This window comes from Amphibalanus amphitrite, unplaced genomic scaffold, assembly GCF_019059575.1.
Source record: "Amphibalanus amphitrite isolate SeventyFive unplaced genomic scaffold, NRLGWU_Aamphi_draft 000018F_arrow, whole genome shotgun sequence".
NCBI lineage: Eukaryota > Metazoa > Arthropoda > Thecostraca > Balanomorpha > Balanidae > Amphibalanus > Amphibalanus amphitrite.
The window spans coordinates 320,538-345,097 of NW_024881514.1; the positions used below are offsets into that span (position 1 = coordinate 320,538).

The 24,560-nt window shown below is 49.3% G+C and overlaps 1 protein-coding gene across 2 annotated transcripts in view; it reads right to left on the reverse strand.

Annotated features, from left to right (window-relative positions):
* The window catches only part of LOC122388157 (protein tyrosine phosphatase type IVA 1-like), a 42,040-nt gene extending 17,633 nt beyond the window's left edge, over positions 1-24,407 (reverse strand). Inside the window, exons 1-2 of one of the 2 annotated variants that reach the window (XM_043379003.1) lie at positions 24,218-24,407; positions 21,328-21,353 (exon numbers count right to left, since the gene is read on the reverse strand). The gene's annotated coding sequence lies outside the window, so the exon portion shown is untranslated. Of the gene's footprint in view, positions 1-21,327; positions 21,354-24,150 lie in introns of both variants that reach the window. The other variant, XM_043379010.1, reaches the window with a different exon arrangement.
* Positions 24,408-24,560: the final 153 nt, after the last annotated feature.

The window sequence follows — 24,560 nt, forward strand, 5'->3', positions numbered from 1 at the left end:
CCGTCAGTCGAAGTCCGTAATGTTGTCCCGGTTATGAGTCGTGCAGCTCTGTTTTGTGTTCGTTCCAGTCGTATGCAGTCAGAAGCGGTGATATGTTCGTCGTATATTATGTCACAGTAGTCAAACAAAGGTCGTATATAAGTTGTGTAGATAGAAACAAGCATGGCTTTGGGAACGTGTCTAGCAATCGAATATAATGGGCCTAAAGAACGATTAAATTTCAGGATAGTTTCGTTGATATGAACATGAAAGCGTAAGTCTGTAGATAGGGTGAGGCCGAGATATTTATGGTCTTTTACGATAGGAATGGGTTGTGGTCCAAACGTTAGAGCTGGAGCATTTGTTTGTTTTAGGTGAGAAAAAGTTTGTTGTTTGGTTTTTGTTGCATTGAATGAAATCGCCCATTTTTGTCCGTAATCGTAAATGGCGTCAAGGTCGTGTTGCAGTGTTGTCTGTACGTCGCTTAAATTGTGTCTTTGTGAGTAAGTGGACAGTAAGGAACAGTCATCTGCATAAAAAAGCATTTCGTTTTTTGTCTTGTCGCAAAGTCCATTTAAGTAGATTATCGCAAGAAGAGGTCCTAGTACGGAACCCTGAGGGACTCCGGCGTCAAGTGTCAGCGTTGAAGAAGTCGAATTGTTTATAGTCACAGTCTGTCTTCTGTCTGATAGATATGATTTCAGCCACGTCAGTAAGATCCCTGTTAGTCCAAACTCTCTCTCGCATTTTGCTAAAAGTCCTGCATGCCATATTTTTTCAAAATATCTGCTTATGTCTAAGTAAATTGTCGTTAAGTCTTGTCCTTTGTCGAGAGAATGATACAGTCTGTTTGTTAAGTACATAAGTTGTAACTGAGTGTTGTGTCCTGGCCGGTACCCACTCTGTCTGTCAGATAGAAGCGAAGATTCGGTGATGTGCTGATAGATTCGAGAGAAAACAATTTTACCAAATATTTTTGAAAGACAAGGCAAGAGGCTTATTGGTCTATAGTTATTGACGTCTGATGGTGTTCCTTTTGCTTAAATATTGGTCGTACTTTTGCATGTTTCCAGGATGATGGGTATTTTCCGGCTGCGAGAGATTTATTGAAAAGCTGAGTCAGAGGTTCGTAAGTAAGTAAAGGTGTTAGTTTTATAATTTTTGTGGGAAGTTGGTCTGATCCACACGACTTGTTGGCATCCATGTTATTTATAATTTTAAGAACCTCACCTGGCCTGATAACTATGTTATGCAGAGTGGGTACCGGCTCAGCGTTTGTGGCTATGTATTCTTGGAGCTGTGTGTTTTGTAGATTGTTTATGTTGAGCTGTGTTTGTGCGTTAAAGTGGCTGTTGAACATCATAGCTTTCTCCGTTTCGTCAGTCACCGTGTCTCCGTCAGATTGTACTAAAGGTGGTATGGTGGTGTGTCGTTGAGAGAGAGAGAGAGAGAGAGAGAGAGAGAGAGAGAGAGAGAGAGAGAGAGAGAGAGAGAGAGAGAGAGAGAGAGAGAGAGAGAGAAAGAGAGAGAGAGAGAGAGAGAGAGAGAGAGAGAGAGAGAGAGAGAGAGAGAGAGAGAGAGAGAGAGAGAGAGAGAGAGAGAGAGAGAGAGAGAGAGAGAGAGAGAGAGAGAGAGAGAGAGAGAGAGAGAGACGCCAAACTGGTGTATTTAACCCTATTAGTGGCAGGGGGGGGGGTTGTTTTTATCCACCCCTCAGGTTTTTCGGGAATATCTCCGAAACCGCTGAAGCTACGATGCTGAAATTTTCTGACTTTTCCTAAAACTAAATTGGGCACATTCCCTGAAAATTTCAAGTTCATAACTTTACCAGGGGCGGCTCCAGAGCACTGGGAATTGGGGGGTCCTATTCGTGAAGCGAGTCATTTGGGCGAAGATCACGATGCTGCACCAGTTTTACGAACAGTGAATAAAAGGTATCATGTGATAACATATACAAAGTTATTGTGCATCCTCTTTTGACACGTTTTTGCTATAATAGGCGGATCCAGGCGTCCAAAAAGGGGGGTTATTTTTTTCCTCCCAACATAGGTGCCCTGACACCGCCTATGCATGACCAATCCAATTTTAGTCGTTCTCTCATAAGAAAATTGTAACATAACAAGACCATTGCCACCCTTTTTAGAAACAGTACCAACAAAAACCTTATTTACTATACTTTTTGTGTACCCCCAATCTCAATGATCTGTATCCGCCTATGATTTTTGAAAATGCATATTTTTAGGATCCATGTGAATTCCTGGTTCATTCTCTATCGATCGGCAAAAGTTGCGTTAAGATTGGTTCAGAAACCTGGCCGTGATAAACAGTCTAAAATGTATCTGCAATTTGCCCTTTTTTACCCCCCTCTACCCCCCTATTGACATTTTTTAATTTTTTTTTTTTTTTTAGAAATGTAGATCTCGTTGAGCCAAATCGAATGCCGTTTGAATTTTGAAAATCGGCCCGTTAGATCTCGAGATATCAAGGGGGGGTCGTAAACAGCCCCCCCCCCCCGCCACTAATATGGGGTAGCCAGGAGCCTGCCACTAATAGGGTTAAGTTCTAGAGCCGTAGTGACAGGCTAGCAAACGTCGATATGAACTGCGGTCCCAGCTGGCATTCAGCTCAAACCCGATCATTTATGCCGCAGCACAGCGCTGCAATGCGACTATAGCCGGTCATTTAGGAACGAAGTTAGTTCGGTCGGTTCATGAGTCGCCAGACGATTTGTCTGAACTAAGCATTTCATGATGGGCGACAATATATGCCAAATGACCACGCAGTAGCAAGTGGCTGCTGGCAGACAGCAAATCAGGTGTCTGCATTTCAGAGGCAATGTCCGCACCATGACGTAATTTGGGCTTTTAACCCGGAGCTGGTGGTTACAGACAAGCCACAATTCGTGCTCATTATTGTAGAGCAGTCGTTGTGGGTGATTTATGCAGGACAAAAAGCGAATGACACGCCGTGAGGGCTGCATTTTCCATATCTTCTGGGCATCCCAATAGAGCACGGATGTCGGAATTTCAACGTTCAAATTATCGCAAACACATGAACGAGTAAGAGCGAATTACTAACGGATCTTGCATTGGAGGTCTACCCCAAGCCCGTTCGTAATTCATACTTTCCTTTACCAAGTATCTGCGGTACGTGAAAGCAATCACAACCACATCAAATACCTACAGGTGATTCATAGCACACAACATTGGAAAATCGCCATATTATTGTCTGCTTTCATATGAAGCAATAAAAATAATCCTACCGTGGAAATGTCAGTAGAGCATGTTGCTTGTGGATCGGGAAAGCCAAATAACGTACACGATGCATGGAAGCAGCAAAAAATGGGTGATGTTTTCAGAGCCAGACAGGTGGCTGATACCGGTAGCGTGCTCCCTACTGCGGTCAGTGTGACCATATATGTAGGCTGTGGCCCGATGGAGCCATTTTTGCCAACCAGTGAATGTGGGGCGCACGGCAGGGCGGCACGAAACGGGTACGCCAGCGCGCGCAGGTGTGACCAGTTCCCGGAGCCGGCGGTGGCCGGCCCGTCCCTCTGATATGGCCGATGGTGGCAGCGGGCACCTTCTGATAGTGTCCGCTGGTGGCAGTGATCCGCAACACGGAGCTGCCGATACACGTCCAACACGCACCCAACACCCTCCTTATAGGGGAGCGGCAGCTAACTCGACACATGTTAAGAACAGCTGCGACATATGAACACTGTATGACAGGAAATAGACCACCTTTTGACATTAACAGAGAGATGAGTTTGTACAGCATGTTACAAACCCCTACATGAACGGGACATTTTCGGCTGGAAAGTTCGAGACTTGCATACTTGCCATTTAGTTCATTAGAAACACGAGAAGAGAAACTGCCGCCCTTTGCTATGAAGTTAGTCCGCATACTTTGAATGGAAAGACTTTTGATGTTGGAGCTTAGAACCCACGTAAGTACGATTGCTGCGCACATTTCTGTGAACAGCGCCTCCCAAGGTGGATCCATTAGGCGGCGGCATAATTAATGATCAAACATTGAACCTATCCACACGATAAGACTGGCCCGCTCGGCTCACCGATTCCATCTGCCCTGTAAAGCGGCCGCCGACCCTGGCCGCGGGCCATTCCCATCACGAGCATATGGCTACGGCTGGAGCAGCTGGAATCACAATGTGACCAATAGTCATCCAGCAAGACACTACCCCATATTGAGCCATTGAGACGGCATCCTTTTCAAATATGTGAAAAATAAACATTTAAATGAGCGGCAGCAGGCACGAGCTGACAAAAATATAGGGCGCGGCAAAGCCCAACACAGCTGAGTCAGATGATGGTCTGACGTCAGATAATCTGACGCACATTGATGGTGAGCCCCAGCTACAGGTCGCCTGGGGCGGCTCGCGGTCACGGTATCGCGGGGAGGAACGGGGGCGGAATGGTGAAGTTTTCAGGTGGTCCGTGAATTTGGGGGAAGGGGAGGGCATCCCCGTACTCCCCTCGAGGGAGCGACGGACCGGCCGAGCCTGCAGGAAGTTGCCGTGAACTCGCTGTTGACCGGTGCGATGGCCGGCGGTCAGAGGCCCACGGAGGAACAGGTGTGGCAGAGCACGGCAGCGCAAGTTTAGCGACCTGAACCAAGGTCGCATGACCGTGGCAGCTCGGACAAAGAACCCTTCCCGATCTCAGGAAAATCATTACGATGAGCATCGCGCACTTGTACAATGTGCAAAGTATCAAGTTTACAAGGTGTGAGCCAAATGTCAATCTAGCTGGACTGCTGGAACGGATGAAATTCAATCTTGCACATCACAAACACGCGTTGAAATGGTTGCCGTTTACACGATTGGAGACGAAATGTCACAAAAAAAGGAACAATTACGAAAACCATAACAGTGACAGTGTAGCCGGACGACACTACGGAACCATCCCAGTACCCAGCAGACCACCTCCCTGGTGTCAGACGGTTCACCAGGGACGGGGCGGGGCGGAGGGCAGCGTGTCCGAGGCCGTCGGCCGGTCCCTGCCGACGGCGCTGCCTGGTATTTCCGGAGCGGGCACGGCGTGCGCCTCCAGCCCGCACACACAGACGGCCCCTGGGAGGGCCAGCGCAACAGGCCAACCACAGCGACTCGGTACGGAGCGGACGAGGCGAACTGCACAGAGAGCAGTCGAAACAGAACGACAACGAAATGGGCTGAATCGCTTAGGAGTTAACATGGACTGAGGGAGTCAAAACGCACCAGACAGCACGACAAACAAGGATTCGATACACACCAGAGAAAAGAGGGGCAGTGGGGTTTGACATAGCAGGCAGCTCCGCCCAGGGTCAGCTGGCCGCCCAGTCAGCGAGGCAATGAGCGTCTCCCACTGACGAGAGCATTGAGCACCGACCGGCCCGATTGCGTCTCTGAGAAGCTCCCGGCCGGCACAGCTCAGTGATCGATGGCTCCCAGATCACTGCAGCTCCCGGGCCAACGAGGCCTGTCACAGCCGTGCAGGGCCAAAAAACAGCGCTCCACATTCAGCGCTGCAAATTGCAGAGTGCCGACTGCGCCTGGCAACGGGCGGTCGAAGCCGTCACACCACCGCGCCGATCGGCCGGCCCAGACGACAGTTTTTTTTTACGCCTCCGAGTGTTTCCTGCGCGGCGCACCTCTCAAGGAAAACCTGGTGCTGCCGACCGCGGCCGGTGGCAGGGGCCCCGTGGCCATGGAGGGCTGAGGATCCCTTCGCGGGGGGGGGGGGGTGCAAGTGAGGGCCGCCCGGCTGTTACCAGGTGAACCCAGACTGTGCGTGCTCCGCTGCGTCCTTATGCGGCCGCAGATGAGGCGCCGGCGGCAGGACCGACCGGATCGGACCGGCTCCCCCTCCCCCCCCCCCCACATCTCCCCCACGGACCGTGTCGATACGACCTTGTGTTCATCAGTAGCGGCAGTCGAGCACACAGATCCAGACGGAGCAGCGAGCATTGTGAGGACCGGAGCGGATACTGTGTTCGACAATGTTGTCTGGAAGAGACATGAATGGGATCCCCTTTCCGCTGTCCCGTTTCTACAGCTTTTTAACGGCAAATACCTATAGGCAAGGTGCACACAGTTCATATTTAGTGCAACGCAACCGATTTCGACAGATCGGCATAGTCAGACTACGCGGCACTGTCGAAATCGCCTGCTTAATTACTGAAATGTGTGCACTACCGCCTAAATTAGGCGTAAAAGGTGTGGACGTGCCCTTCAATGGCCACCGGTATGGTCACTGGTCGATCCCAGTCACCAGCATCCCACTCCCGGCCAATATCAGCGTTCATTGTCGGGTCGGCGGGCTGCTGGTGACAGAAACCTGCACCTCTACATCCGCTGGTCAATGTCGGCGATCAACAGTCACCTCACCGTGTCGGGTCGGCAGGCCTCTGGTGACAAAAAGCTGCACCTCGCGGCCAATGTCAGCTGCCGACGCACTGTCGGCCGTTGACCGACCGATATACAGACGGGCTCACAGCGACCGGTTCAGAAAGCCAAAATACACTATGCAAGGAAACGCTGAAGCATAAAACTTCGCAACACTGACGCACGCACTAAACGCAGCAAGGGCCGGAAACATAAGCGAAACATGCAAACAGGCAGGCATAAGTCGAATCTATGTCTCACAAAAGGAAGATAAAGCTATTTTTTTTTTCAATATGTCTTGAGGTGACTGGTGAGCCATGTCGGAGCTACTCATCGCCCACCTACTAGTGGGCGATGAGTACATTAAAACTAGTAAATGACACCGTCTCGGCTGTATGGTAGCTACGGAAATCGGACGTTATCGACAGGTCCACCCTGACAAGGTCTGTCCAATCGGCGTCAAGTCGATACAGGAAAGTCCCTAAGGTCACGGCTCGCTGACCACAGTGTCAGCCCCAGCCGGCAGTGACTAATGATTCCGAACGCACAAAAAAAGCCAAATGGATCACGGCACACACCACACGAACATTAAAGGAAGACAGCGCTTTTCAGAAAACGGCAACAATGCACGCATGTTGGATGTTCGACGAAAGCTATTTGCCCTGAACCACTTCGATTAAACGCGCTTTTCCTCCAATGGAGTTGCAGGAAAACCAACATGCTAATGTCAGGAAGAAGCGGAATACAAAAAGGAAGAATCTGACACAAATGATAATTATCAACGAAGGCCATTTGCAGCGCTGAATTAAACAAATTATACGGTCTGTGGTTATTCAACTACTGACAGGAACAGAAACCACTGAGGCAATCAACCTGAAATAAAATACATTCTATTGTTTTACGAAAGGGGTCATTAGCCAAGAAGTAATAAAACTAGTGAATCAGAGCCGTTTAATTATAACTTATATAATATGTCAATATCAGTGACATTTTAGTTACAACTTTGGCCAATGCATGCCTGCTCGATAACATCAAGCTCCAAACTGTCCTACATAAATTAGTAAAATGCGCCTCTTTTTAATAAAATAAATTAGCTATCAGTTAAGGAAAGGGTGATGCGCGTCACCGACGGTCATCTTCAGATTGACGGGGTCATGAAAGCTTTACAGGTCGTCTCTGATAAAGGTACTTGTTCCAATTAAGAAATTAATTTCGTTGTTTCATACATACAAGGCTACATGTAGTTAGGATTTCAAATGACCTTTTCCTCGATAATTAATTGGAAATTCAATAAAAAGTAAATATTATATTGTTTGGCAAATTTTCGAACAACAGTTCATTCTCAAGCCACATGAAACAATTGACAACGAAGTTTTATAACTGCCGCCAAGCTACATTTTTTGAATTCTCACACGTGATGTACAAGGTGGTCTTCTTAAAATCAGAAATCTGAACTTAATCGATCATATCCCAAGCTGTTCCGAATCCACCTATTCACATATACATACATACATGACCATCAAAAGTAATATGCGAGCACAATCACATAAATATATACATGGTTCGTTTTGGTCGTGGTCGTGATGAATAGATCGCGTAGCATTAAAAAAAAGTGACAACAATGACAATATAAACACTTTGGAAGTCTCGTAGCAGATTATGTCGTATAAAGTTCGGTTCGGTTTAAACAATCATACAAATGCATACAACTAATATGCGAGCACTCTCAATTCCCATACATGAATATGGTTCGTCTTGGTCGTAGTCGTGCTAAATAGCTGATCGTGTCGCATTAAAAAAAAGGAAGAAGACAACAACAATAACAATACAAACACTTCGAAAGTCTCGTAACAGATCGTGTCGTAAAATGTAGGGTTTACACAATCATACATATGTATACATCTTCGAATCAAGCGCAGTACCTAACAATTATCCGCACATAATAAATTTCAATGACAGCCAGTGGGTAATGAAAACAAACAACTATCATTCTATAGTATGGGCCATGAAGACATGTTGGAGTTGAGTTTTGGGCGCTTCTTTTGGATCAGGAGGGATTCCGCGAGTTTCCTATCTGGGTGGTCTTTCGACTTATACAAAACACGTACTTTGAGGGGAATGCCTCCTTCGTGGGTGGAGTGGCACTCTTGAAAATGATCTCCCATGGGGGTGTCATGTGTTTTGTTGAGCGCGTCCCTCAGGTGTTCATTGAATCGTAAGCGCACCGGGCGCTTCGTCTCTCCCACGTATGTTACGGTCATCCCATTGCTTTGACAGACAGTACATGTTATCTCATAGACTAAGTTTTTCTGCGTGCAGTCCCCAGAGAACCCCGATCTGCATGTGTGACATCTTTGACCTCCTGGGCATAAGGGCTTACATAGTGCTGACCTCACTAGTTTATCTTTTAGTTTTTGTGAATTTGTCCATGCTAACTTTACATTGAGGCCTGATTGTCTCACTTTCCTCTTAACTTCGCATAACAGTCTTTCATCTACGTAAGGAAGTGTAAGGAATCCATCACAAGGTTCTTGGGTCCTGTTCCTTCTAGTTCTTGACTGAGTCTTATTCCCCCTAGCCTCTCTGAGCAACCTGTTCAGGACGTGGTTTGGGTAGCCATTCTTTAAGAGTAACTGCCTTATCTTTTCTACACTTTTCCTCTCCTTCATGCTGCTTGATGAATTCCTGATAGCCCGTTTAAATTGATTTCTAGCCACGTTGAGTTTGGTCGACTTTGGATGTGCAGAATCGAAATGAAGGATAATGCCCGAGTTCATGGGCTTGCTGTAGAGCTCTGTCTCAATTTTTGTGACATCGTGCTTTTCCTCGACCGTCACCAATGTGTCTAGAAATGGCACTCCTTTTTCTTTGTCAGAGTAGTCTAAAGTGAACTTTACCGATGGATGTAGGGAGTTGAGGTAAGCGAGGAAGTCTTTGAGCGTCTGCTCACCGTGAGTCCACACTCCAGCATAATCATCAATGTAGCGTACCAGGAACGACGGGCTGTGAGTGGCTCCTTCTAGGGCACGCCTTTCAAACTGGTCCAGGAAGAGAATGGCTATGGGAGGGGCACAAGGGTTTCCCATCGCGATCCCCAGTGTCTGACGGTAGTACTCATTGTTGAATGAAAAGACGTTCTTTGTGAGGCTTTCTTGCAGCAGTTTCCTAATGTCCTCTACCGACAGCCCAAAAGTGTCTACATCTTTTAGATGGGTGGCCAGCTTATCACAGACTGCATCAATGGCCTCCGAAATAGGAATGCTGCCGTACAGGTTCACCACATCTATGCTAAAGAAAATGGAACCTTTTGGGATCCCCTGTTCTTGAGTGTGTTCATCTAGTCTTTTCAAAAAGTGTTCTGTGTCCCACAAGTGTGTTGGAACAAATTGTAGTAGCTGTTTCAGGACGCGCTCTAAAAGACATGACATCTTTTCAGTAGGACCACCGCAAGCTGAAATAACAGGTCTGAGTGGGACCCCCTCCTTATGGTCCTTCGGAACACCATAGAAAACCGGTGTCCTGCTGTGGTTCGGGATCAACTCCTTAATCGTGCCCTCTGGTAACTTATCTCTAGAAACATCCTTGAATATCCTTTTACATTCTGCCTCGACTTTAGGTACTGGGTTCTTGTCTATAGCTTCATAGTTGTTCCGATCGTCTAAAATAGCATGAGATTTGTTGACATACTCCGTCCTATCCATGATAATAAGACCTTTGCACTTGTCACTCTGCTTTACAACTACGTTGTCGTTTTTCTGTATCTCGTCCAAGAACTGCATTTCACTCTCAGTTACGTTGCTCTCAGACACATGGTGCTTTTTGTAACACCTAACTACGTCTTGTTTTAGCTTTTTTAGCTTACATTCAACTTCCATAGCTGAGGGCGGGGGGAATCTTTTGTCCGTGTCAGGGAATCTGAAAGACAGACCTGACTTTAACCTTGGCATACCATTTGCCGTCATTCCTGGAGGCTGGTCAGCAGACTGACCGGTCGCTGGAGGTCGGTCGACGGACTGGCTGGTCGCTGGAGGTCGGTCGACAGACTGACCGGTCGCTGGAGGTCGGTCGACGAACTGGCTGGTCGCTGGCTGGTCCTTACACTTCCTTACGTAGATGAAAGACTGTTATGCGAAGTTAAGAGGAAAGTGAGACAATCAGGCCTCAATGTAAAGTTAGCATGGACAAATTCACAAAAACTAAAAGATAAACTAGTGAGGTCAGCACTATGTAAGCCCTTATGCCCAGGAGGTCAAAGATGTCACACATGCAGATCGGGGTTCTCTGGGGACTGCACGCAGAAAAACTTAGTCTATGAGATAACATGTACTGTCTGTCAAAGCAATGGGATGACCGTAACATACGTGGGAGAGACGAAGCGCCCGGTGCGCTTACGATTCAATGAACACCTGAGGGACGCGCTCAACAAAACACATGACACCCCCATGGGAGATCATTTTCAAGAGTGCCACTCCACCCACGAAGGAGGCATTCCCCTCAAAGTACGTGTTTTGTATAAGTCGAAAGACCACCCAGATAGGAAACTCGCGGAATCCCTCCTGATCCAAAAGAAGCGCCCAAAACTCAACTCCAACATGTCTTCATGGCCCATACTATAGAATGATAGTTGTTTGTTTTCATTACCCACTGGCTGTCATTGAAATTTATTATGTGCGGATAATTGTTAGGTACTGCGCTTGATTCGAAGATGTATACATATGTATGATTGTGTAAACCCTACCTTTTACGACACGATCTGTTACGAGACTTTCGAAGTGTTTGTATTGCTATTGTTGTTGTCTTCTTCCTTTTTTTAATGCGACACGATCAGCTATTTAGCACGACTACGACCAAGACGAACCATATTCATGTATGGGAATTGAGAGTGCTCGCATATTAGTTGTATGCATTTGTATGATTGTTTAAACCGAACCGAACTTTATACGACATAATCTGCTACGAGACTTCCAAAGTGTTTATATTGTCATTGTTGTCACTTTTTTTTTAATGCTACGCGATCTATTCATCACGACCACGACCAAAACGAACCATGTATATATTTATGTGATTGTGCTCGCATATTACTTTTGATGGTCATGTATGTATGTATATGTGAATAGGTGGATTCGGAACAGCTTGGGATATGATCGATTAAGTTCAGATTTCTGATTTTAAGAAGACCACCTTGTACATCACGTGTGAGAATTCAAAAAATGTAGCTTGGCGGCAGTTATAAAACTTCGTTGTCAATTGTTTCATGTGGCTTGAGAATGAACTGTTGTTCGAAAATTTGCCAAACAATATAATATTTACTTTTTATTGAATTTCCAATTAATTATCGAGGAAAAGGTCATTTGAAATCCTAACTACATATATCAAGATGTTCCTCGCTAGAGCACTACATACTATTTCTTCATACAAGGCTACGTCTACCCGAAAGGCAAACATGCAGCAAAAAAAATGTCAACCTATGTGATCGAATTTTTCATAACGGACAAGCTCTTTCAAACACAAAACTGCAGGAAATGGCCAATAGTCATTTACGGACGGACCGTTTTCCCTGAAAAGCAGCATGGATATATAATTCTATATTTCTATTTAGTGTCAAAACAAATTATTTTTAAGAGATCGTTTTTTAAAGATATTTTTAAGAGATTGATCTTCAAGAAGATGCGGTAAGATTTAATCTAATATTCGCAGGAATTTCAGAACTTCCGCAAATAACAAAAAATAATGTAACACTCCAAATGCAAAGCCAGCCACGTCCAGAAGTCATCTGAGGCTCAGCATTAGTAAAGTAATCCTATGCTCAGCTGCCTACAAAGCCAAGCACGGTTCGTCGGAAGGTCATCTCAGGCTCAAAAGAAACGGTATATACCATTCGAAAGCTGACGGTGAGCTGAATCCAAAAATGTAATTTTTATCAAAATCGATCGATGGCCTTTTTTGAAAATTGCGTTTTTGTGAAACCTTTATAATCTTTTATTCAACGGGCTGTCCCGGACATTCTTGAAAACATAAACATTTATTTTATAGTTCCAATGAAAGCTGAACACCAAAAGAACAGTATTTAGCGAATCAATATTTCCAAACATTAATATGCGTCTCCCACAGCCGACAATAAGGCATAATCACACAGCCCAGTGTCACGATGGACCAAAGTCAGCCACACAGAAGCTTGAAATGACACTTATCGACTCGCAGACCCGGCGCTCTCGGCCCGCCTGACCGGCCACGGAAAGAACGTTTGGCTCTCGTTCTACTAAACAAATGTCATATTTGTCAGTTTAACTGTCCATATCGCTATTAAAGTTATTCAGGATACCTGTGAAGAAAATTCATTGTTCTGCCTGATTTACAACATGCTTTAATTTACATATTTCTTTTACATGTTTTGTTCCATCCAGCTACGCTCAGTGCCCGCGCAGGGGAAGTGAGCGGGGTTTCACTGTCAGAGGCTGTACTGGTGACGGCTGCTCGGCCGTGCGACCGGTCAAAGGTTACCCTGCCCCACCGCGCGCTACCCCCACTCCACCCGAACTGAGGCCGGTGCAACCTCTGACATTTCAGCGCGGCCAATTTTCCTTATATGGGCATGATACCAAGCTCAATTGAGCAAAGTAGACACGAACAAATGCAAATTAATGTATGATGTGAAGATGACAGAACAATGAATTTTCTTCACAGGTATCCTGAATAACTTTACTAGCGATGTGGACAGTTAAACTGACAAATACGACATTTGGTTAGTAGAACGAGAGCCGAACGTTCTTTCCGTGGCTGGTCAGGCGGGCCGAGAGCGCCGGGTCTGCGAGTCGATAAGGGTCATTTCACGCTTCTGTGTGGCTGACTTTGGTCCATCGTGACACTGGGCTGTGTGATTACGCCTTATTGTCGGCTGTGGGAGACGCATATTAATGTTTGGAAATATTGCTTCGCTAAATATTGTTCTTTTGGCGTTCAGCTTTCATTGGAACTAAAATATACATGTTTATGTTTTCAAGAATGTCCGGGACAGCCCGTTGAATAAAAGATTATAAAGGTTTCACAAAAACGCAATTTTCAAAAAAGGCCATCGATCGATTTTGATAAAAATTACATTTTTGGATTCAGCTCACCGTCAGCTTTCGAATGGTATATACCGTTTCTTTTGAGCCTGAGATGACCTTCCGACGAACCGTGCAAGGTGACCAGGAAGAGACCGGAGCTGCTCCGGTCAGCCCCGCGCGGAGCTGACCGGAGCTCGGCGCTGACAGATGGACGCGGTGTGTGGCGCGGGGGCCGGTCGGCCGTCACACAGGGTGCACGGGCCGCGAGCTGCAGCGGGAACCGCGTGCCGTAACGGGCGCCAGTGCTACCGCGCCGTGTGCGTGCGTGGTGTGCAAGATAGCGAGATACGCAGAGCAGGGCCTTGTGGTATTCGTTAAAAATCGCGCGAGGAAGAACATGGCCTGACATTGCAGGACAGGGAAGCACGGGACAGAGCACGTTAAGTGCCGCTCGGCGGCAAGAAATCAGACGGGCTGAGGGCGATGCCGATTCATGCAGAGTGTTATGAGCTGGGGTGGGACCGCCGGGCCTTGGCCAGGGCGAGGGGGGGGGGTGCAACTCACGGCCGGCCTTCTGGGAAGCCCGCCGACGGGCGCTCCAGGGCCGACGCGCGGCGTGGGGCGCCGAACAGTTCTGGGCACGGCGATGACGCCGACGTGCTACTACGGCGTACCGGCTGTGATACGGCGTACCTGGCCGACGGTGACCTGGCCAGCGCGGCGGCGGGTCAGCCGAACGGCGCAGTTATCTTACCTACAGCCCGAGCAAACGGCCGCCTGTGATGACCGGCAGGCGGCAGTGCAGTCCACCGGCGCAGAGGCCCGAGATGACTGGCACAGAAATGAGGGACAGAGAGGCCACCGTGGAAAGACAGGACTGAATATCACAGTCGCTCATCAGGGAAGCCTACCGACCGAGCAATGCGAAACAGTGACCGTGTCCACCATGGAAAGACAGCCGTGACTGAGTGAGGAAAGTCAGAAGGAACGATATCGACAGGACCAGATCCCCGTGGACCTGTGGTCGGCGAGAGCCGCGGTGGCCCGCCGGGCGCGGGCGATGTGTGATGCGCGCGCCAGACGCGGCCACCCGCACCCCGACCCGACGCCCGGGCACGACGGACTGGACCGCCGAGCGTCGGTGACCGTGGCGCAGCTCCGGGTGGGATGTTCGCCCCTGACAGGAGACACCCGGCACCGACTCGGGCTGGCCGAGTCCGACGCGTGCGTCGACTGCGGCGAGCCGGACTCGGTCCCACACCTGCTGATGGACTGCCCCGCACACCAGGGGCCTCGGACCCGCCGGTGGGGCCCCCTGCCGACGCTGGGGGAGATATTCTCCACCGAAGCTGACCTCATCGTAGACTTCCTGGTGGAGACGGGCCGGGCCCCACGGGACCCGGCCTAAGCTGGCAAGGAAGGAAGGAAGGAACGATATCGCAGCTAATACACAGGGCAGCCCCCGTGAAAATGCAGAACTGACAAATTCAAAGCTTCCGTGGAGTTCAAAGCTTCCGTGGAAAGGCTCCGAAAGCCCGGATTAGTTTTTGAATATCTAAGTTAACATTTGCCGTCATCAGCTGAGTAACCTATGGTAACGAAGTAGCCGCGAAGTGCAGGGCAGGAAGTTCAGAAACTTTGACCGCAATGCGTACGATCCGTGATTGGGGCGTCGAATTATCATATACCGATAAATGAGTGTAACTAATACGGTCTGATCAGCGTGCCTCCTGCGTCACAGCACCCGTGTGTGGACGTCTCCTTCACCTGACCCCCGGACAGCGGCACACCTTAGCGTCACGTGCCGCTGAAGCCCCGCCCACCGCCTCACGTGGCACCGGCACACACGTGTCAGGGGCAGACGTGTCTCTGCGCAGCGCCGCGATGATACGGCCAACCATTCACAGAGGTATGACCACGAGAGTCCCGAGGTCGCAGCCTATTGACCGCACCGGGGGTGTAATGAGGCGGCTTCGGTGGCTCATTGACACCTCACAGCACGCCCAGGAGTTCTCCAGTCCGCCACAAATCGGGTCCGGGGCGGGTCAGGTATCGGACAGGTAGTAAAAGGCTCGGGTCAGATCAGGGGAGGTCAGAGTCGGGTCGGGTATCGGTCAGCTCAGGTCGGGTCGGAGTTGGTCGGCGGATGAAGCGATCTCAGATCGATCACCGGCCGCTCTGCCGACAAAAACAGTCCGGCGGCGCAGCCGTCAGCAGCGCCAATGAAGCCGGCTGGCCGGCCAGCCGGGCTCGCGGGAACCCGAGATCGATGGACCGGATAAATCGGTACCGGACAAACCCTTCCTGGAACACCCATCTCCGGCCGCACCGACTAATGACCGGACTCAGAGGCCGCTCATAACCTGTAACCACCACCGGCACCGGCCGATGTCCTGTTGGGGTTCCTGCAGCTCAGACTTTCCCCACTCGAACACAATCAGGAACCCGTATCGGCTGCGGCCGATCCCGACTTCCAGCACTGATGAACCAAGGAAGATAGCGTCGCCTGATGCTTCGCTGTAGATCAGAATCATCTCGACCGATTCCTGGATGCATTTGCCATTCGAGTCTTCCTAAAATAACGTTTACCTGGTTTTATTAGAGCGATCAGTGCCTATAAAATCAGTGCCTGTAGGCAGCAATCACACCCGTTTCAACATGGCGTGCCGATCTCGCAGCCAATAAAGGCCAGAATAAGTGATTACTGAGAAGTGGGATGCAATGATGTGCCGCTGTCCGTCACGATACCGGACGGCTCCGGCGCGTGTCGGCGGCCTGAGAGACTTGTCCCTCACAGATACCCAGTCACCTGCCAGCCCACCGTCCGCCCACCTCTGTCGGCTGAGCGCTGTAAGACGCCGGACAGGACGGCAGCGGTACCAGCGGTACAGTCCGCCGGCCGGAGGGCCAAAGACACCATCATCAGGCGCCATCCCGGGGAATCTGGGCGGATCGACACAAAATACCAATCCACATCCAACACTAGAAAAGGCACCCAAGTTAAACGACACCCTTGAAAAGAGGCTGTTGAACGATACTCAGGAGGCGGCAGTCAAATGCCTGTTTTCGTGCGACAGTGACACTCGAGCAGGAATTGACCAGAATCATCCGCCGATCGCCCCAATCGATTCAGGTTAGCGGCTTCGAGAAGGTCCGTTCCGTGGCACGCAATGCATTTATTTCGCGTTAGTCATCGACCGTCGGCGGGCAGCGGCGGACAGACACCGGCAGGTAACGGCGAACAGACGACAGCAGGTAACGGCGGACAGGTTAACAGCAGACAGACGACGGCAGGTAACGGCAGGTAAGGCCGGACAGACGTCGGCAGGTAACGGCCGACAGGCGTCGGCAGGGATGGACCGACGCACAAAGAACGGAAAATAACGGCCAGGAACGAAACAAGACACCGGCGTGGATGGGCCCACGCACAAAGGACGGAAAATAACAGACAGGAACGGGCTGAATTTGATTAAAAGGCGGGATTGTTATGGGAGTCGATTGCTCCACCTTTGACGCATCTATCCAGCCACTTATCCACTCACTCTTCCGTGATGACTACATATAGCGCCTGCACTGCGCGGGCGTTTGTCGTCCGACGGAAGACACCACGCCGGGGGACGTTCACCCTCAGTCGCCGCACGCAACTTCCCCGGCCGAGGATCGATGGCGGAGCAGAGGGCAGCTCTCCGAGAACAGCGGGTAGCACCCTGGGTGTAAACGGAAAGCAGCCAGCTCGAAGCCCGCATAGGACAGCGTTCGGGATGGCTCTGCCTGGTCTGACCCCTCTACCTCCCTGACTCACGCCCCGTTCAAACGATGACCCGTGGCTCTCCTGGTGAGCAGACCAGTGAGTGGTCCCCGACCAGACTCCATCCTCGGGCCGGCCAGTGCCGGCGGCGACTCAAGGCCGTGCGGGCGCGGTCACTGACCCTGCACAGACCAAGACGGGTGGCGGCAGACGGCAGACGGGAGGGGGAGGGGTGGCAGACAGGGCGCGGGGAACGGACCAGGCGCGCCGCCGTGCAGCTTCTACAGATACACCCACCAGCGGCGGGTCCGCCGACCGCCGCACAGTCGAACTTTGGAGTCTGCCATACGTATCACCGGCCGACGTCATTCATGCTCCGAGCGGGAGAACAGGGCGACGGGATGAAACTTCCGAAATCGAACAAACAGCCGTGCACACACTGCTTAACTGAATATTTCCATCACACCGCGCTAGTGTGCAGACGGCAGGAGGATAACACCACACCGAGATACGCAATGTTAACGGGGCGACGGGATGAAACTTCCGAAATCGAACAAACAGCCGTGCACACACTGCTTAAAGGGACCCTCCCACCTTAACATTAGTTTTGAGTTGAGATAGCCAAGTTTGCGGCCAGGCTCAGAAACCACCATTTATCCTGGTCGCAACCCCCGCAGCTTTATGGTGTTCAAGAAATTTCTTCCCTTTACTTGCAGGGTGGGACCAGCGTGGTCCCTATCTCTTAACCATTACGGGATTCTGATGACGTCATCAGGCTTTCGAACGTTCGTTAAATGTTTGACTAAAACGTTTTGTAGCACGCGGTGGTATATGCTGCTTTGCGCGCAACAAATGCCGCACTTTCAAATAAAGTCGCTAGGAACAGCGGAGATCCCAAAAAGTAAACAAAAGTAAAAGTCTAATATCTTGAAAACCGGTGAATATTTTTCGATGAAATTTGGTAGATATTCGTTTTTGCTCTTTCTGAACCGAGCGACATCACTTTCATGCCAATTCATTAACTTTTTTGAAGGTGGGAGGGTCCCTTTAACTGAATATTTCCATCACACCGCGCTAGTGTGCAGACGGCAGGAGGATAACACCACACCGAAATACGCAATGTTATCTAAATTTATCAACTGAATGATCATTCAATGCATGCGCGATACCGGACGTGGCTACGCCGTAGGAATTTCGTGGGGCGCCAGCGATGATTCATCAATATTTCCACCACGCCCTTAGACGGAGCTGGACCCTGTGACCGTGGCGCATTAGCGAGCGGCCCATTGGCTGGACACCAAGCCAAACAAGTCTGGAATGGAGGGGAGGCGGGCTGAGCGGTGTCACATGTGTCCGACGGAGGACGACGAGACAGTCCAGTCACGAGGACCCACAATAGAACCTGTCACGGGCACCGTCAAAGGGGGTCGGTCCAACGTCACATCGGAGCCCAACCGCCAGCCCAGATGGTGCAGTTAGTACCGAGTTGCCAAAGGGAGGATGCCACAGGTCACAGTTTAAAGCCAGAGCCCAGCCCACACAACCCAATTCAATACTTAGGCCACGCCAGATCCGTAGCTTGCAGTCACGTGGGTAGTCTGATCAATGCCGTGGAGCCTCGGAGCGGACCCCGAGCAGCGCGCTACCGAACACTGGCCGTGCATCTTGCTGCTTTTCGCGACTGCAGCGCGTCGGCGGCTGCCTGCGGAAGCTCAGCTTCTCCACTGCTCCGCGTTAGCTCAGCGGCGCCTGTAATCAAATAAATAATCGCTACGGGCAAAGATAAATGTCCCCAAAACAAAAGAGAATAGATATGGCACTCCACAGTCCACACTGGTTGTTTTTCGAGTCGCTGAAGCCATCGCGACGATAGGAAGTCAGTGAAGGATCCACCAGGTCGGGTCATGGGCCGTCGTTGTCCTGACAGTGCTCACCGCACGGAAAATACACCAAGGCGCAGAGCCGGAAAACGACCAAGGATGCGTGATAGGTGGTTGCACTGAGCCGACAACGATCTCAGAAAATAAATCTGAAAAAGCAGCCAATGAACCTAACGCTACGATTCCAATCATCACAGTAGAAATGGGGAAAACAGATGGGTATTTCCAGCATTTGGCCGGCAGTCAGTGTAGAAACGTGACGTGTCGGAGGCTCGGATTCCGTGAAAATGCGGTAGCAAATTGTCTGATAGCCAAAAGAGGTCATCCAGCGCACGAAATACGCCTACACCACCCCGTTATGAAACGATGAGCTGGCCGGGAACCGTTACCTCGAAATGTGCGCTTCCAAAAGGCGAGAGCTCACAAACTTTGAGGAAAACAGATCTGGAGCTGTCAGGAAAATCCGACTTGACCCCTATTGCTGACAGGAGTGGGGTCCAATTGTTCCAGGAGTGGAAGAGTACCCCGGTGCAGTTGTAAATTTTGTATGCGGGTAATTTTTCTACCACGGAGTCGGACGGCGGTTTGTTCCAGAACGGCGATGGAAACGGCCACACCTTTCCCGTCCCAGTCCTGGACTGCGGCGAGGTCAATAGCTCCGACAGGAAAGGATAACGGCTATATACCGTACAAACAAAGGGGCGAGGGACCGAGCTGATGACATCAACGGACAGAGGACAGTGATGGATTATAAATCGCTCACCGTAAGCCTACTGCGAAAATATACCTAACAAAGGTGCACCGATTTCACGGGTATTCCGAAACAATCACAAACCGTGAAGGCCAAGCCCTCCAAACCAGGAGTTATAAATTGATGATTAGCTATTTCAACGGATTGAAAACACCTCACCAGCGCTCTTACAACTTATTATACAACAGATGTACATATATCACATTGTGTCACGATAGGTGGAATCACAGTTTGTCACTTACTGAGCTGCATAAGCGTGGCACTGCTGAGCTACTCTTGCACCGAATGGCAGCGAGTCATTTGTAACAGACATCTGACATGCTCTAATGTGCATACAAAGAGTAACTAAGATTATTATACCAGCTAATGAGCAGTGAGCAGCGCTCGGCCAGACCGTCTCTGAGATGAGCCCGGGTCGGCCGCTGTGCGCCCTTGCCGAGCAAGCGCCGCGCAGCAGCAGTGCAAGCTGCTTCGTGTCACCGCCGGGTTCATCTGTGTCGGAAAACAAACAGCTCGGCAGGGGTGAGCACATCACCACGGCGTTTGTCGTCATGAGGTGGCGAGCCACATACCTAACGGCGCCCTGTTATCAGTGGCGCGGCCAGCCAGAGGCCCGGTGCTGACGGGGGCGGACACGCCAACTTAGAAGTCTAGCACTTCAAAACTAAATTCAAAAGTAGACCCAACTCTACACTTATACGTTCGTCGATAAAACAGAAAAGTCGACTTACGATGGTCATTGTCTGGGGAATCTGATACCGATGGCGCCACAAGGCGGAAACTACAAATCAGCAATGGATGTCAAAGGAATAGGCGGCCGGACCATTCTGTCTGCGGAAAAGTTGAGTTTGAAAACTAGGTTTTGTGAAGTTTGCGGTCGGAATATGTAGCGCACGTCTAAGACATACACATCAATTCACCTCACCAGACTAAAAGGAAGTTAAATATTGTGTGAATCATTTTGGCCGTATGGCAGCATCAAACAATAGCCATTGAAGAATTAGGCGGTAACAAATGGGGGTAAATGAATGTGGAGTTCTAGTACGCAGAAGCTGGCCGATTTCACTTAGGGACGATGCCAGCCAAAAAAAAAAGCAGACCATAAGGCTCTTGGTTGATGAAGCTTCCGGGATATTGTTCACGCAAAGTGTATTCATCGGCTAAGCCGACATGATTCACCGCTGACCTTTTGTGAACAAATGTTGCATCCTGCATTTTCCCTATAGCAGCAGCACCGTGAAGTCAGCCACACCTGCGTGTTCAAGAGAAGGGCCTCTGCTGGATGAGCGGCGCCGGCCCCACCGCTGCCTGTGCACGTGACGGCGCGCCCACGGCCTCCCCCGAACCGGGCCGGCGCCTCATGCACACAGCAACACGTGGGTAATTAGACAGACGGTCCGCTGAGCAGTGCCTCAGTACATGTATGCATGATGTACGTGTGTTGTAGACATTTCCGTCTTTGGGTTTTCCACATGGTTATACAACATATACAATACACATAGTGCTCAATGTCCGAAGATAGAGATGTGGTCACTTACCTCAGTGAAAATACACATCCAGGAGTCTGAAAGACAGAGAGAGAGGGACACTTATTAGTAGGGGGAAATTCCATTACATGGTCGCAAATGACGAAACAATAACAAGTTACGAGAGCTGGGGATTGGGGAAAAGTGCTATTGACATTCACCTTAGAGGGAGAGATTTTAGGCCACGCTCCATGTGTGCAGGCAAAGCCTAGGCGTGTAACGTTACGTCATTAGGCATAAAACAGCTATTGCAGACAAGTACAAATGCCTCCTCCATTGCACGCATGTGCCAGGACAACACAATGTTTTCAGTCATTACAATCTTTATCCATCGACACTTAAACTGTTATGGAACATGCCCCTTTTTGGTCAAGTCCACTTTGGCCTGAGATTTACCGATTTAAACCTTACAAGTCATATGATAGTTGATACATGATTTTTCGCTTATCATTGAGAGGACCCAGATAGCAAGAGAAGGGATAAAACTTGTTCTCACAGCCACGACTTGAAAAAAAAAAAATCGCAAAAGCGGCAACTGCAAAAACAGCAATTTCGAAATTGTCTTGACCTCTAGGCCAAACGGTTGACCAGAGGCATATCTGACGACACATTACGACAAGGTCATTCAACGATTTATCGGTTGTCTTTGGCGCCCTCCTAGCTAGTTTGCGATACATTCCCTTTCATTTTAGCCCTTTTAAAAACAAAAGGGTAGACAACTTATTAGCATCGCCTAGGGGTGCTCGACATCGACGACTACGTAAGACAGACACCACTGATGCCAACTGATTCAAAATCTGACAAATTGGCGCCAGCCCGCACCAGTCAGACTGAAAATCCGACCCCACCCACTTTGAACAAGAGCTAGAATTCGTATAAAACAGAATTCAGAAACGTGCACTGATCTTTCCGTACCTTTGTAGCAACGGGGACGAATAGGGCACTTGGCCTGGGGATCCCGCTCTAATCGAGCTCATAGCAGGATACAAGCTGGGCTCTTGTGGGTTGGGGATGTCGAACATCGTGTCACCCCAGTGTCTACTATCCAGTGGGGCCTTGAACTGGTTACTGGATTGATCCGTTACCACTGCATTCGGCAATCGGCACCGGTCGACAGTCAATATATCGCTTCTGTGTCTCCGGTGGTACAGGGTAACAGGATGGCACAGGGATGCCAAACCTAGTCGTCGGAGGTGCTCAGTTGTACAGCAGGAGCTTGAATGTGGTGACTAAACTCACTTGTTGAACTCACCTGTTAGGTTTCCTTGCTCATTGCCCAGATGGTAGTAGGGTTGTTAGAGACAGGAAACCATGTCGAAGAGAGACGTGCCAACCCGGACAGTAGATAGATAAGACATTCAGAATAGGATTGTGCGATTGTAAGGGTTGGAATGGTACGTCTGCTTGGATGTAGTTGTTGCTAGTGAAGATAGTCTTTGTGGGATTTGCAGCAACAAAAGTAGTGTAGACTTACAACATTGAACATGTACGATGAAGTGAGTAACATATGGAGAATGAGATGAATGATGAATCCGAATGGATAGACAAGATAGCGAGGATGCGGGGAGGGAATTAGGAACAGGGGCGAGGATGGGAGTCCCTGGCGCTTATAAACCCACTCTTGCTTGATAGGGGCGCCTACCAGGGACTAAGTGCTTGTAGTTTTGACTTTTGAGGCACACCGGACAAATTCGAGCAGAGAACTTCTGCTCGCCGTTTACAAACGGTTCCCTGACCGTAATACCGTTTTCTAGCAGGGGACTAACTCTGGGAGTGGGAGTGTATCAGTGCTACAGTCAGTCTTGAAAATACGGCACATCGGTGCGGACGGTGCGGTGGATCCATCAATCCCGACCGAGAGAGGCTGCTAAATTTGAGTCACCGAACCAACTGACCTGGGGGATGAATGACCTAGGGGATGAATGAGGAAGTCAATTGGTTAACCCTCGCCCGGCGAGGCGGGGGTTGATGCAACCCCCCCCCCCAAGGTTTTTCGCAAATAACGTAAAATTCATATTTTCAACCTGAGGGCTGTTCGGCTGCGCAGCCAAAATGAAATTTGCTGCAGCACCCATGCACAGTGAGGGCCACGTCGCCCGTTAGTCCCGCCCACACCACTGCATCATCGCCTGTGTGACGTCACCTACAGAAGCATACTTCGTTTTCCTGCAGCCGGAAATACAGTGCTGCAGGAGACGAAAGTGGCGCGGATGAAAATTAACGTCCAATATTTCCTATTGTAAGCGGTTTGTATGCTATTTTTTGGGTATCTTTATCACTCTTTTCAGTGGCACATTGTTATTAACCACATTTGAACGCAATTCAACCATTATTTGAGTGACAATCACCAGTCCACCAGTGCAACGGTTCACCGCAGGTGGAATAGGCTGCAGTGACGCTCAACCGCGGCGTGCCGGCAGAGAGTGGGCAGACCCAGGCGGCGGACGTCACCCAAGTATGACACATCCAGCACAGATCTATGCTGCAGGGACCCAAACAGCCCTCTGGTTGGCCGGGGATGATCGGGGGCCAAGGCTTGATGTCTTGATGACAATGAGGGCTGGTGCTCATGCTGGTTTGGACCAAGGACTTGCCATCCAGCTAGGTAGTGCAGCCTCCCAACAAGCTGCTGCCATACATTTGGCCATAATTGCAGTCTGTAAGTCATGTGCCAGGGAAATGTTTTACTAGTTTTACAGAACACTTCACTTTATTTTGACTTTATTTGATTAGTATAAAGAAACTTTTTGAGAATGTGGCATTTTCATTATCGTGCATTATTATTCACACCTGTGCCCTCCCCGTTCCGCCACCTACGACGCAAAAAAAACATACCAAATCACAATTTGAATTTAAATTCAAGTCCAAATTGCACTCCACCTTAGTCATCAGTTTTACTCACTTCAATGCAGACTTATACCACTCGGAGTCAGATGTACAAAATCTTTAGTAAGTACACGAAACAAAATTCACGTTGTACTATGGAAGAAATGCTGAGCTCTTTGTCAAAATATCTTTGAAATATTTGGAAAGATCCCTCATGTATGCAATGCAAGCCTGTAAGAAAACGGCCCAGAACAAGAGTAAGGCAAACCGTACTAAAAATATTTTTTATAAAGTTTTCCCTCTGAATAAGTAAAAAAAGCTTCATGAGGAGCGACATAAAACATACTTTATATTAGAGATGAAGTTTTACTGAAACTCTTGAGAAAACGTATCCCTTTATTGGGCATTCAAATTAAAGT